Source organism: Halichoerus grypus, chromosome 1 (genome assembly GCF_964656455.1).
Source record: "Halichoerus grypus chromosome 1, mHalGry1.hap1.1, whole genome shotgun sequence".
NCBI lineage: Eukaryota > Metazoa > Chordata > Mammalia > Carnivora > Phocidae > Halichoerus > Halichoerus grypus.
Window position 1 is genome coordinate 55,446,689 of NC_135712.1, and position 14,211 is coordinate 55,460,899.

The window sequence follows — 14,211 nt, forward strand, 5'->3', positions numbered from 1 at the left end:
GCTGCTGGAGGTGAACATTTCTCTGTCATAATTTAAAGAACAAGAAGCCCTGAGGCACTCCAGGTGGCTATAGAGGCACATGAAAAGAGACAATATAGCAGAATAAAGAAGAGAAAGGCCCATGAAATTTTTACTTAGTGAGCTACCTTTCTAACTCCCAATTCTCGTTCTACAACTGTATTTGAAATCATTTTAGGGCTTTAGGTGACTACAAACTGAAATTGGGAGCTGTTCCAAACTGGATTTTTTTTTAAAACCGTATTCTTGAGTATTGTTGCTTGAATTTAACAGTTTTGGTTGGAAATACCATGTACATTGACATTTTAAAGATTTTATTTATTCATTTGAGACAGAGAGATACAGAGAGAGAGAGAGAGAGCATGAGCAGGGGAGAGGCGGAGGGAGAGGGAGAAGCAGGCTCCCAGCCGAGCCGGGAGCCAGACGTGGGGCCCCATCCCAGGATCCTGGGATCATGACCTGGGCCGAAGGCAGACGCTCAACCATCTGAGCCACCCAGGCGCCCAGTACATTGACATTTTAGAAGCTGGTGTTTTTTATGATGGATAATCCAGAAATTTGATATTGGGACTAGCTAGCACAAAAGTGTGTGTGTGTGTGTGTGTGTGTTTTAATGGTGATTATTGTTATTTTTAAGTATAATTCTTCTAGATCGCACTCGGAGGTAGGGTAAGGCAGGAGAGAAGGAGGCCTTCGGGCTGTGAAGTCCCGGGTTCAGCCCGCCAGCGCGAGCCCACGTCTGTCACGTGACGGAGTTGGACTGGACACACGGGATTGGAGGGGAGCGGGTATGCTGGTCGCAGTCATTGCTCAGCACAGCGAAGATTCAGAGCGCATGTGCGGATGTCACTGGCACAGGCCAGCCCAGGAGCAGGCGCAGGCGCACGCGCACCACGTTGTAGTGCGCGTCACGCCCCGTCTTGTACTTGAGGCTCCACGTTTCTGAGATTCTAAGTTTTTGGAGCGTCTCAGCAGCTCTTTCAGGTTCTCTCCATGGGCAAAATGTGGCGGCGCTGCAGCTTGTCGCTGTCCTGCGCGAGTGCGTGTCCTCGGGCAGTTGGGTGCTCACGTGTCCTACGTACATGCGAACTAGGGGTCCGGCTTCTCTGGAGACTTCAAGTGAATTTTGACAGAGGACCCTTGGCGGAGTTTATACGTATATAAATTTCCCCTCAGCATATCTCTGCTGAAGGAGGCTCTGTGGAGACCATTTACTAGATGGGAATGAGTGTATAACCAGCACATCCAACTGGCTTGAAATTGTAATTTCAGTGAATTGATTATAATTCTGGAAAAATGAACAATATATGCCTGTAATTATCAGTCAAATTAGACACAGTTAGCGACCTAACGGTATTTGCGAATTTAAAATTGATGTTCTAATCTATGAAATTTATGCAAGTTTAAGGACTAAAATAATATGAGCCTCATAAAAAGTTATATTTAATCCAGAATGGAGCTAATTTATTTAAAATTAATGTGAAGATTCTTATTATGTTTGTCATAAAAAAACTAGTTTGCTAATGACAATTTTAAGGCTAGACGTTTGTAATGAAGATGTAGCTTTTATAGTAATAGATTAATACTTAAACACCTTTTCCCACTTAGAGTATGAATATAAATACCATCAGACATAGATCCAGAATGCATTCATATTGATGTCTTTGCTTATGAAGGAAAACTTATCTATGTGATACTGAAAATTATATTAAATTCTTTTGAGAATATATATATATATTTTAAAGATTTTATTTATTTATTCGATAGATAGAGCACAAGTAGGCAGAGTGGCAGGCAGAGGGAGAGGGAGAAGCAGGCTCTCCGCTGAGCAGGGATTTATATATATTTTTAAGTTAATAAATTCGTCTTTGATTTTTCTTAGGGAAAGCCATTTTTTGAATGCCTATAATAGAATGGCTTGGCTTCTGATAACCAGGTGTGCAAGATATGCTCTTCAGGACACAGTTCAGGTATGTAAGCTGTGTGTGTGTGTATGTACATTTATAATTCTTTTTTTGTTTTTCTTATTTTAATTCTTAATTCTGTCTATAATTTTTATAATTCTAACTATAATTCTGATTTATTTTATATCTTGATATCTGTCTTCAGTCAGCCTGCCATTTGGCAGGGTGGAAGAAATGTAATCCCAGTCATTTTAAGAGTCGCCTCTATTTCTTTTCATCAGGATGGACTCTTTGTGTCATTTGTCCTCACAAAGATGTATCTCAGTGTCCATCTTCCTATCTAATCTTTAATCTTCACAGGTCTTCTCTTAACACATCTCTCTTTCCTATCTTGGTGACCCCTTCAGTCCTCTGTCTGGTACTATGGAATCCCATGCTATGTTGGGGCACTGAAGTCGCCATAGTGCTGAGACCCATCTGACTAGATTCTTTGTGCATCCTTTTCTCTCTGGGATCTTGGGATCTCTGGGATACAGAGATTTGTCTAGGAAGAGGACACAGCCTAGAAATCAGGCCTCTGTGACACCCTTCCTCACCCCATCAGCCTTCCTCTCTGATTCTTATACCCTCATCACGTCCCCTTCAGCTTTCTTTTCTTTCTTTAATGGAGGAATCTTTTCTAACAGCTAGAATTAGAATTCTCTGTCTGTTATTATTTCTCTGATTTCACCAGTTCCCCTGAGGACCTAAGCCTTTTGGAAAGGAAAGCAGGAGATAGACTTTTTAAAATTTTTCTTAGCCCTGCCATATCCTCACACAACATAGTAGTTCTACTTAGTTATTGTGGAGGGAGATGGGACCAGGGCTGTGGGTGGGGGCAAAACAAAACAGAAAACACGACTTAATATTTCAAATATATTACTCTATTCAAAGGTACTAATGATATAAAGGTCCTGGATTTGAGACTGACTTGACTAAGTGTCCCACAGTCTATAGAATCTAGCCTTACGGAAGTCAACTACACCATTAGTGAGTATATCACAGACAAAGATCAGTAAGACTAGCAGTAATCAGGGAAGAAACTAGGGACATGACAGCATAAGTCAACAAAAATTTCAGAGAAATAACTGTGTTAAGTTCCTTGCCAAACTGTCCTACTAACCTTGGCTTTCGTTATTCTGGGCCTCTCACTTGGCCCTATATATATATATTTTTTAAGTAGGCGCCACGCCCAATATGGGGCTTGAACTCACAACCCTGAGATCAAGACCTGAGCTGAGATCAAGAGTCAGATGCTTAATTGACTGAGCCACCCAGGTGCCCCATCCCTATATTTTTGTAAAAATTGTAAAAGTAAGTTTTTGTTAACCACAGTCATGTATGACGTTTTCCTTTATCACAGGTAGCATTAGAGTGGCAGCAGGCATTGTTGGGGTCCATCTAAGGGGAAGGTGAGTTGGGGATACAGTTGACATTTGTGGAATAGAGAAGCAAGGCCAAATGATGTATAACAATTTGAGTGTGTCCCACAGTGCCTGGCACAGGAATTATGAAGGTAGTGGGGAAGAAACAGTGGTTGAAGTATGAAGCACCAGAAGCTGATCTCTGGAAAGCTATTTTAATCACCAGATGTATAAATTTATAATTGGAGAATTTGATTCTGATTGATTCCTAATTGAAACAGAAATGCTGTCCAGCAGGAATATACTTGATTATACATCATATAACAATTATATAATGAAAATTTTGTCTTTTTTTAAAAAAGCTTTTATTTATTTGAGAGAGGGAGAGAGAGAGAAAGAGAGAGAGCATGAGTGGGGGGAGGGGCAGGCTGAGAGGGGAGCCCAATGTAGGGCTTGATCCTAGGACCCTGAGATCATGACCTGAGGTAAAGTCCCTGGCCCAATTGACTGAGCCACCCAGACACCCTGAAAATTTTGTTTTTTTGTGTGATGAGAGTTATGTAAAATAGAATTATATTTCTTGTGTCTTTAAAAACTTAAAATGTACTACAAAAATTTATATGACATTATCAATATATGAAATTGTAAAATTGTAAAACTGAAAGAAATGTTTCTAAATTACCAATAATAATGAAAAAAAAACCCCCACAAATTTTGATCAACTATTCCAGAGGAAAACCTGAATTAGCACCTTTTTATATAGAAAATATTACCAAACTGGGACGCCTGGGTGGCTCAGTCGGTTAAGCGTCTGCCTTCGGCTCAGGTCATGATCTCAGGGTCCTGGGATCGAGTCCCACATCGGGCTCCCTGCTCAGTGGGGGAGTCTGCTTCTCCCTCTCCCTCTGCTTGTGCTCTCTCTGTCAAATAAATAAAATCTTTAAAAAAAAAAAAAATTACCAAATAATACAAAATAATTTTTATAGTCATTAAAGTTGCAGTAAAAAAATGTAGTAAAAAATGAATTATAGAATGTGTCAGGAAGGTAATTACTAAAAAGATTATGGCATTTTCCTGAATTTTGTGGTGTTTTTCATTGTCAGTTTTGTAAGATTTATTTTCCTGTTCTAAAGTATTAGCATGTATATCTAATTTTGTATTTATTGCCTTTGTGTGTTTTACTTTTTTCTTTTAATGAAGGCCATGAAAAATTTCAGGCTCAAAGTTATTGAATCTGCCCAGATTTATATTTTTCTATACTAAACTGTTCACATGTTTATTTTCTGTCACCTCCCACATAACACATGCTCTATGTGTGCATAAATTTTGTTTTGTCCTTGACTGCATCTCCAGCCCATGGAACCATGATAGCACACAGAAGGTACTTGATAAATATTTATTGAATGATTGGATGAATTATCTTGTTAACCTCAAAGGATGGGTTATTGCTTTTTCTTCAGTTATTTTGATAATTCTTATTGATGGTTTATACTGTGAATTTGAAATAGCCTGCTTCCATTAAACATAATAAATTAAACATAAGAGCATTTTTGGGATGTTTTCAGAAATAACCATTTAATGTGTTTTTCTTAACAAAAAAAAGTGAGAAGAAAACAGTGCTGCCATTAACTCAGCTCTTGCTTCCCATCAGATCATTTTATTCAGACAAAACAGTGTACTTATCAAATCTGTTTAGTGTTCAGATCAATAATAACTAAATTGGGTGGAAATTAACCAAGGTCACCAATTATTTCTTCAGGTATTTATTGTGTGCCTGTTTTGTGTCTAGCACAGAGTGCTGCATTTGGGGAGATAGGAAATAATTTTGTTTACATAAGGCTTAATCTTTACTTTTAAGAGTAGCAATAGAGTCATCTATGTCCTCTGTACCACATGCTGTGTGTGATGGCTTTTTGATGTAAACTTGGCTTGACATCTGTAGTCCCCAGAATTCTCTATTGAGTATGTGTCTCCTTAGGGCAGGTTACAAAGGATATTCTCTCCTGAGAGTAGGAAAGCAGTAGTCATTGTGGAACATACACATAACTTCTTCCAGTCAATAAAACACTGATCTAGGTGCTGCTGTGAAGGGATTTTGCAGATGTGATTAAGGTCTCTAATCAGTAGATTATAAGAAGAAGGAAGAATACCCTGGGTGGGCCTAATTTAATCAGTGGCAGAGCCTTTAAAAGAGGATTTAGGATTTCCCTGGAATTAGGACTTCATACAGCTTCTGGCTCTGTAATTGCTCTTCTTTCTTTCCAGATCTTCCTTCCTGACCACGACCTGTGAACAGAAAGCTTCTCTTTGTACCTGTGAATTCTAGCCTGCTTGTCATCTTCCCTTCCTTACTGCCTTTCCTATGGACTTTGTGCTTGCTTAGCCAGCCCCCACAGTTGTACTAGCCAATCCCTCATAATAAATATATGTACCACTGGTTCTACTTCTCTGGCTGAATCCTGACAAATACACTCAGTAAATATTTCTTGACAAAACACAGTCTCATTCTCAGAGGCTCACAATCTTGTAGGAGAACTGGTCTGTGAAGATGAAAGTGTAGACATTAGGTCAGGATCATCTTTAGTTTTAAGGTAAAATGTGTGATGTAGAAAATAAGCACTATAAGATGGCAAGATAATGAGAGGTCAGTGTGGCCATGGATTAGAAAACTTTCACCAATAAAATGGAATTTAAATGTGTTCATAAAGGATGGATAAGATTTAAAAGGTCAGAAAAAAAGAGAAAGCCATTCTGTTTAGTGAAAAGCATTAGCAGAATTATTGAGATTAAATCAGTAGATTGAGTCCAGAGTATAGTAAACTGATTTCACTTTGGACCAACATCCCACTTAAACTTTCATGTTAGTTGTCATTCTACAAGCAGCTAAAAAGACTAATAATGTCTTTAAATTATTGTAAACTATTACCAAGAAAATGTCAAGTATTCAACCTTAACAAACTTTAAATAGCAATGTTAATTTTTATTGCAATTTTTTAGAGTAAGGTCAAAAATCCTGGGTAATGTGGCATCTTTTGATAAAGGAAAAAAAAAAAAGACTCAGGAGGAAAGCAACAAAAACAAAGATTTCCCTTCCTACTCCTGCAAAATGTCTTTAGCTTGTGGGCAGCCCTTCAAAACTCACTGGGGCATGAATTTTTTGAAGAATGAGCCAGCACACATTTATTGCAAGGGTAGAAGAGTCAAAGATGGCAGGTGTGTGTGTATGTGGGAGGGGTGGTGGTAGTGAAGGAGCAGCTCATAATATTTAGGGGAAGGTAACTGCAGAAGACAAAAGTCTTCTGGAAAAGACTGGAGCTTTTGGGTTTGCTTTGTTTACTGAGAATACATTTGGAGAATCACTTAGGGCATATGTTCTTGTTCTAAATATATTTTTCATTCTTGTTTGTGAGCAGTAAACAATTCTGATACATGTATTCTTTGGGGGGAAATGGAAAAAAGGGCCCCCAAATTTCCAATAATTTCATAATTCTAGATGCAAGCACCATGCTGGCAGTTAGAGTAGAAATAATAACTAGTATGTGTATAGCATTTTGTAGCTTACAAAGCGCTGGCATATGTGCCACAAAATTTTCTTCTAGGGTCAGTAGAACCTCTTGGCAGGTCACAGTAACCCTGTGATACCAGGTTTAGACTGTATTTTACACATACAGAGTTTAAAGCTTTTATCATCTAATTAGAACACCTTATTCCTGGAATGGTTTACCAGCTGTTAAAGCCATGAAATACTTCTGTGCCAATTCATAGTTTCATCCCCCAACCTACTAAATATCCCCAACCTCCCATAGCCCCAAATTATCTACCTGGAGCCCTCGACTCTACATCATCCATCAATGGAACTGTTAATATCTAGCCTAGCAGGGAGTTTCCAGAATCTAGCTCTAAACTCTCCTGGTTTCTCCTCTGATTGGCTGGTACCCAGGTCATGCTGATTGTTAAATATCTTAAATCACATTTCCTAGTTACTAATTTTACGTTTATTATCCATCTTTCAAAACTGTTGAAATCTGTCATCTCTGATGTCTTTCTAGTTCTGTTGTTTTGGGGTTTATGCCTTAAAAATCCCAATACTGTGATTTCAGGAGCATTCCAGGAAGAAGAAATAAATGCATTAGTCAGTATGCTTTATTTAACCATCAGTTTGATTAATAATATTAAAGGATGCTGAGAACATCTGCTGGAATAGGGTTTACATAAAAGCACACTGTGGAACCGTGTTAATAAGTGCTACATGAAAAGAAAAAGGATTCTTTGATCCAATAAGTGTAGAAATGTTGGATTAAAAAAAGTCAAACATGCTCCCCCCTCAACTTTTTAGTACTTTTTCTATGCTATTGTTCATTGTTAATTCCCAAGTTAAGTTTAAAATATGCTGTGTTTCTCATGCTTTTTTTCCCTTCAGAATCCTCCTCTCTTTTAAATGGAACACAGATGTCTTTTTAAGGTAATAACACCTTATCATGAGCATTATTTTAGAAAGTGATGAATAATTTGAGGGAACTTGCACAGTATCATCTGCAGCTCATTGGGTATCCGGTGACACTTTAGACACTTAGGTCTTAAGCTTCATCTGTGGAGCACCTGGGTGGTTCAGTTGCTTAAGCTTCTGCCTTCAGCTCAGTTCATGATCCCAGGGTCCTGGGATCGAGTCCCACATCAGATTCCCTGTTCAGCGGGGAGGCTGCTTCTCCCTCTCCCTTTGCCTGTTGCTCCCCCTTCTTATGCTCTCTCTCTCTCTCTCTGTCAAATAAATAAATAAAATCTTTAAAAAGAAAAATAAAGCCTCATCTGGATTTCAGCAGGGAGGCTGGGAACTATATTTCCTAGAATCCCCTTCCCTGTGTAGTCCCAAATTTGAGCTTGCCCATGAAAAGAACATGGAAGAGAAGAGGAAATCAGTATTCCCTGGGCATAGTGCAACCAAATGTGCAGTCAGAGGTGAGCCCTTGAGAACTACCAGCTAAGTGGATTCAGTCTGAGTCAGTTCATAGAACCTGCTCAGAGATACTGGGGAATTACAGCATCTTCCAGGGAAGACCTTTAATCAACAACTTTAGTACTTTAGAGGACTTCTCTAACCTTCAAAGGCAGCTCCCTTAACTTGTGGTAAAAGCTTCCCTGACCTCTCTTCTAAGAAAAGTATAAGCCCCTAATTCTTTTTTTTTTTTAAGTATAGTTGACACAGTGTTACATTACTTTCAGGTGTACAACATAGTGATTTGACAACTTTATACGTAGCTACCATCTGTCACCATACAACGCTATTACAATACCATTGCCTATATTCCCTGTGTTGTGCCTTTCATCCCTGTGGTTTATTCATTCCATAGCTGGAAGCCTATACCTCCCACTGCCCTTCACCCATTTCACCCATCTCCCTGACTGCCCTCCCCTCTGGCAGCCACCAGTTTGTTCTTTGTATTTATGGGTCTGTTTCTGTGTTTTGTTTGTTTGTTTGTTCATTTGTTGTTTTATATTCCATATTGTAACTGAAATTATATAGTATTTGTCTTTCTCTGACTTATTTCACTTAGCATAATACCCTCAAGGTCCATCTATGTTGTTACAAACAGCAAGATTTCATCTTTTTTTATGGCTCAGTAATATTCCATTGTATGTATACACACCACATTTTCTTTAGCCATTCATCTATTCATCTATTTGGTTGCTTCTATATCTTGGTTATTGTAAACAATGCTGCAGTGAACATAAAGGTGCATATATCTTTTTGAATTAGGGTTTTCATTTTCTTTGGGTAAATACCCAGTAGTGGAATTACTGGATTGTATGGTATTTTTGTTTTTAATTTTTTTGAAGAACCTCCATACTGTTTCTCATGGTGGTTGTACCATTTTACATTACCACCAACATTGCACGAGAGTTCCCCTTTGCCCACAATCTCGCCAAAACTTGTTATTTCTTGTCTTTTTGATTCTAGCCATTCTGACCTGTGTAAGGTGATATCTCATTGTGCTTTTGATTTGCATTTCCCTGATGATGAGTGATGTTGAGCATCTTTTCATGGGTCTGTATGTTTTCTTTGGAAAAATGTCTATTCAGGTCCTCTAAGCCCCTAATTCTTTTGAAACCCTTCAGATGCATGATTCATAGGTTGGCTTCTGTTTCCCTGATGCATCACAACTGATTCAATACTGATAAAGAGTAAGTGTCAATGAGTCAATCAGAAATATCTATGTAGCTGCTTATTCAAATGTTAGAATAATCACATAGGATTTCATGAAATTTACTCAATTTCAGTAAGCCAGTGTTTAGAGGATTTTTCTATACCTTTTCCAATTTGGGGCTGAGCAGTGTAACCAGAAATAACGATATTGTTCTTATAGGCAAGTCTTTACCCAAAGGCTATCAGTACTACTTATGTCACTAAGATCTTGGCCCCAGTATATGTTAATTGAACTATGAAAGAATTAACTATGAAAGAATAGTCAATTGGACTATTCTATGAAAAGAATAATTATCTAATAGAAGGTGCTACAGATGACATATCAAGTTCAGATAAATTAATAATATGGAATTGATGAGCTTTCTTTTTTTTTTTTTTTTTAATTTTATTTATTTATTTGACAGAGAGAGACATAGTGAGAGCAGGAACACAAGCAGGGGGAGTGGGAGAGGGAGAAGCAGGCTTCCCGCAGAGCAGGGAGCCCGATATGGGACTCGATCCCAGGACGCTGGGATCATGACCTGAGCCGAAGGCAGACGCTTAACGACTGAGCCACCCAGGCGCCCTTGATGAGCTTTCTTATTGGAAAAAGATCCCTTCTTAAAAATTAGTAGCGTCTGAGGACAAAACTGAGATTAAAGAGCATAAACAAAATAAATATAACTAAAAACATACAAAACAACATTAAAAACTCCAACAACTTCTTCACTACATCAGGGTATATAAACAAGCCTCCTGATGTTGCTGTCCTTATCCACTTTATTTATCTATTCAATCACCTTCAACCCAGTGCACATTTGCCTTTGAACATTGTGTATTACAATCACCTTATTTTTCAATAGTTTTGATTCCAGAAACCAGTGTATTGTGATTCAGTATATTGTGATTTCCTACAGGGCTGGGACCAGGTCCCTTTTGTTTTCTTTGTATAGAAACTTGAACAACACTCATTTTAGTGCTAGAAAGCTTTCTTTGTGTTGATTTTGAGGGTTAGATGTTGACTTGTCTTTTCTGTTGTAAACATATCTTGTTTCTACTCTATTTGTGTTATGGAAGGTCAAGTATGCACAATTGAGGATCATTAAATCTAAGTTACGTATCCTCTCACTCAGTCCAAAGAAGAATGGAAAGAATAATAGAGCTGGACATTTAAGCACTGATGACCCTATTCATCCATTTGAGAGAGAGTGAGACAGAGCACAAACAGCAGGAGGGGCAGAGGAACAGGGAGAGGGAGAAGCAGTCTCCCCACTAAGCAGAGAGCCAGATAACGTGGGGCTTGATCCCAGCACCCTGGGATCACAGCCCGAACCGAAGGCAAATGCTTAACCAACTGAGCCACCCAGGAGCCCCTAGGCACTGATCTTTTTAAAATTTTATTTATTTTTTAAAGATTTTATTTGTCAGAAAGAGAGAGAGAGAGCGCGAGCATGAGCACAAAAGCAAGGGGAGCAGCAGGCAGAGGGAGAAGCAGGCTCCCTGCTGAGCAAGGAGCTCAATGTGGGACTTGATCGCAGGACCCTGGGATCATGACCTTAGCTGAAAGAAGACACTTAACCATCTGAGCCACCCAGGCATCCCTAGACACTGATCTATTAGTTCTTTCTTGAATCTGTAAACTATCATAAGGAATCACACAGATCATTTACATGGTAGTCAATGAGAATGTATTGAGCATTTCTGATGTTCTAACATTGTCATGATTGCATATTATTTTCATTGTCAATAATAATGTTTTGGCCCTTACGCAAAATAAAATATATGAAAGATTCAATTCTTTCCCTAAAAGAGAGTCAAAATTTTATTGTTCTGAGTGAAATTTTAATGCACATCAGGTCATCATGAAATCTTGGACTGGTGTGTTTTAATCTAGCATAGGGCAGAACAGGCTCAATATAGCACATCACATCATCTTCACAAAAATATATCTATTCTTGTTGTCAAGGATGGTCTGGAAGATTCTACAGTCTCAAGAGGTGGGTGACATATAGTAGCTGAAATGCCACCAGCCTGAATGCAGAAGAGATCTTTGCAAGGCCAGAATTTAGTTGTTTGTTTAATTTTTCAAGCACAAAAACCATTTAGTTCTGAAAAGCAACCAGGGAGAAATTTGTTTAAAATGCAGTCTAGAAAGAGAATGCAATTTTCCCAAGTTTTCGGTTGCATAGGGAGGTTGTTAACAGGACCTGCAGACTCCTAAAGCTCTAATAATCAGTATTTTTTAGTAAAGCCCGGGTTTGGCAAACCTCGTAAGTGGTGTCTGACTCAGAGTTGGGGGCCTGACAATGAATGATTTCTTGGTCTTTTTGTTCTTCTAGTCATTACCAAACACCCTAATGAACAAAACACAACAAAACTTGTGTGTTTCTTTTGTTGACCTATGGAATAGTTTTGAGCAGATTGAAGAAAACGGAGACACTTATAAAACAGTTTTATAAAAAGGGATATTTTTAGAAGCATAATATTTCAGTGGTTTCAAATAATTAATTTTGGGGTTGGTTTGGATGGCGAAATGAGCAAAAATAAATTTTAAAAGTGGAGTTTAAATAGACTTCCATTTATAAAAATTGAATTTTTTTCTCTTTTTAAAATAACTCATTTGTTGTATAAGGTGACACAAACCTATGCCGTTACTAGTGCATAAATGTTATATATCTTATTTCTGGTTTGTTTGCAATACATGTTGCTAATTACATAGCAAAAGAGACTTAGAACATAGACAGGTCTGGGAAAATTACTGAAACTGAATCAACAATTCAAAATTCATGTACTATTAAGAATATATCATCCAGGGCGCCTGGGTGGCTCAGTTGGTTAAGCGACTGCCTTCGGCTCAGGTCATGATCCTGGAGTCCCTGGATCGAGTCCCACATCGGGCTCCCTGCTCAGCAAGGAACCTGCTTCTCCCTCTGACCCTCCCCCCTCTCATGTGCTCTCTCTCTCTCATTCTCTCTGTCTCAAATAAATAAATAAAATCTTTAAAAAAAAAAAAAAAAAAAGAATATATCATCCCAAAAATATAAAGGTCAGTGCATATTCAGGATGAATGGACTTAGTAGAGTGTCAGCAGGGTGGCATATTCAGATATATGGCCCTGGCAGTTCCCTATGCTACTGCATGGCAAGTCAGGTCAGTCATTGTGCTCATGGTCAAATGATTCAGAGCAGATTTAAAACCAAACTTTATTATTGATTTTTAGTATACATATAATAAAGTGGATAAAGCACAGTTATCTTAAGTAGCAGCTCAAGGAACTTTTTACACACTTATCCAAGTAATTACCCCTAAGGTCATGATATACTGTATGTACATCAATCCAAGGCTTCCCTCATGCCATTTCTCAGTCAAAACTCAGCCTCCTTATCATAACCACTACTCTGCTTTCTATTATTGTCAATTAGTTTTGCTTGTTCATTCCTTTGTCCTTTTTTTTAACTGCTATGTCATTTTCCCTTGTATTAATCATCATAGTTTATGTATCCATTCTTCTACTGATGGATATTTTGGTTGTTTCCAGTTAGAGGATGTTATGAAAAAAGCTGCTGTGGACATTCTTGAACACATCATTTGGTGGAATCAGAGCAGATTTTACATCTCAGTAATGCTTACTTAGGTAAGATGTTTATAATTATTCCTCTTTAATAAGTAAACCCAGGGTGCCCAGTCAATCGTGAGCCATGTGGCTTCCTCCAGAGCAAGGTGCTTCTGGCCCTGCAGCTGTGCTTTAGTTTATCAAGGATGTCAGTGCTACCGTTCCAGAAAGAACAATTCACACTGTAGTCTGGGCTCTAGGGGCATCCGGAGTAGTGCGATGAACCAGCCTGATAGATTACTGTCGGCCGCATGGATAGAAGAACTGACAGCTCTCTAGGTCTAGGTTCATTGTTACCCTGAGCTACTTGGTTAATCTATGCTATACACAGTGGTTACTTATGAATATAGGATAATAATAATCTACGAAGATTTAAAATGTGCCTTGTATATTTTGCTACACAGTGGTTAAATTTTGGCATTATGCTATTTTTTATCACCCTGTTTTTGAAAATTGGCATTTCAAATAGAAACTGTAAGTAACATTCATGACTATTTTCAAGAGTCTTTTCACCAGGTGTTTTCTTTATTCATATGGTTGCTTTATGTATTTAGATAATCAAGTGTCAAAAAAACATCCCTTAAAAAAAAAAAAAAAAAATCCCTTAAGGCTACAAAGCATGTTGAAAATTTGCATGAATTGCAAAGACATGTTAAGTCTTCTATATAATTTGTTGCTCTTGCTCACCTACAGGGCTTTATATACAGATGAGAAGCCATCTATTCATTATGTCCATAATGTTTTTTAAAACAATATTTTAACAGCTGGGACATGTTCCCTGGGAAATGGTTAAAAACCAAGTGCCTTATAGGGAGATAAGGTAAATTCTGTGTCAGCATGGTAAATGGTGATAATGACTCATATTTTCTCATAACTAGATCAGGAATAGAAGAGACCAGTAAGCCCAACATCAGAATGTCTTTGGGACAGGCCATGGTGGAATGAAATTCTATTTCTTCTATAGACATTCATACATAGTTAATCATTTTTTAAATAAATTCGGTGGTCTTTGCATTTAGTTCATCAAGACTATCTCGTTATAACTGATAAAAATATATTTAAAATAGCTTACACATAATAGTAGTATCAGTA

General features: G+C 38.1%; 1 long non-coding RNA gene across 1 annotated transcript in view; it reads left to right on the forward strand.

The window, feature by feature from the left end:
• Positions 1 to 5,744, forward strand: part of LOC144379826 (uncharacterized) — a 53,514-nt gene extending 47,770 nt beyond the window's left edge. Inside the window, exons 2-3 of the long non-coding RNA XR_013443244.1 lie at positions 1,901 to 1,988; positions 5,591 to 5,744. This is a non-coding gene — a long non-coding RNA (uncharacterized LOC144379826). The remainder of the gene's footprint in view (positions 1 to 1,900; positions 1,989 to 5,590) is intronic.
• Positions 5,745 to 14,211: the final 8,467 nt, after the last annotated feature.